At 53.4% G+C, this 1,458-nt stretch overlaps 1 protein-coding gene across 1 annotated transcript in view; it reads right to left on the bottom strand.

Annotated features, from left to right (window-relative positions):
• The window catches only part of LOC123521289 (otoferlin-like), a 76,904-nt gene that overhangs the window by 2,212 nt on the left and 73,234 nt on the right, over window positions 1-1,458 (bottom strand). The window lies entirely within an intron of this gene.

Genomic DNA, 1,458 nt, shown 5'->3' with positions numbered 1-1,458 from the left:
AGGGCTCCTTTGAAACAACAGCAGTGGGCTTAACCAAGGATGTCCGCCGTGAGCATTGGGCTCTTTAAACGCGCATGCTCTCTCTCTCTGGGGTCAAGTTGGCAGCAGCAACTTCGGGGCCGCATAGGAAGCCTTGCAGGCAGTGAGGTGACATTCACAGTGGAGGGAGCACTCGGACAAGGAAGGAGGGGAGGGTGGCTCACTGTGCATCCTCAACGTCACTAACTTGTCATAGAGAAATTGTCGAATCGGTATGTGCTTTTGCTGTGAATATTTTCAACCAAAACTTAGAAACACACACAGAGACCCGGAGGAGCTTGGACTGGCTCATCTCTAAGTCAGCGTTCACTAGAATTACCTGGAAGCTTTTAAAAACCCCAATGCCCAGGCCCCGCTCCAGTTAGTGCAAACAGTGAATGCAGTTGGCTGCTAACTGAAAGGCTGGAAGTTTAAGTCTACCCTGAGGCAACTTCGAAGAAAGGCCTGGTGAGCCTTCCTGTTCTATCCCACCTGGAGGGCAGCGCCGCTCCCAAGGAGCCTCCCAGGATCGGAGTAGAGTCAGGGTTCCACCCGCTCACCAGCAGAGAGCGTTTCTTTCCGACTTGTCAGAGCCAAGTTCTTCTTCAAGGGCACGGAGTCCCTTTCTCGCAGACTTCCCCGTGCAATGGTGGTTGATTTCCTGTGCCCACATGACAGAGTCGCACTGCCCCCATGGGTTTCCTGGGCTGTCACCTCTAGGGGAACAGATTGTCCCTCTCCTTTGGAGCAGCTGGTGGGTTTGAACCGCCAACCCTTTGGTTTGCAGCTGAGCACCGGACCATTGCCCCATCAGGGCTACTTTGTACCTTGTACTGATTTGTGTGAGGGGAAGTAAAAAAGTATTGCTGCAGAATCATAGAAACATGGATTCAATCAAATAGGCCAGAGACGGAGCTCCTGTTTCCCAGTCTGTCCTCCATCAAAGTCTGTCCACTTCTGAAGGCGGCGTGGCCATCTCTCTGACCCTTTCCCCGAGGACCCCTGGTGGTGGCGTGGGTATGCATTGGGCTGCGATCCGCGAGGTCAGTAGTTCAAAACCACCAGCTACTCCGAGGGAGAAAGATGGGGCTTTCTACTCCTATAAAGAGAGACAGCCTGGGAAACCCACGGGGTCAGTTCTACCCTGTCCCACTGGGTCCCTATGAGTCGGCATTGGCCTGGTGGCTGTGAGTCTGGTTGCTTGTTTCACTCTTCCCGTGGACGTCTCTGCGCCGTGATCCACATCGTGTGGCAGTGGCAATTTTGACCTCAAGGGGCTCGAATCATGTTCCTTTTCAGTGAGCTTTTCATTTGGGGAATGGAAGGAAAAATGCCCAAAAGGCTTAAGGTCAAAGCTGTGGGGTGGATGGGCCACAGCTTCCCAAAGACATTCTTGTAGGGCCTGCCACCCCTGTAGAGTCAGCAGGTGTGTGGTTGTGA

Source organism: Echinops telfairi, unplaced genomic scaffold, assembly GCF_000313985.2.
Source record: "Echinops telfairi isolate 266 unplaced genomic scaffold, ASM31398v2 ScPeMD7_9;HRSCAF=40, whole genome shotgun sequence".
In the NCBI taxonomy this organism is placed as follows: Eukaryota; Metazoa; Chordata; class Mammalia; order Afrosoricida; family Tenrecidae; genus Echinops; species Echinops telfairi.
This window is presented reverse-complemented; position numbering and strand designations above follow the sequence as displayed.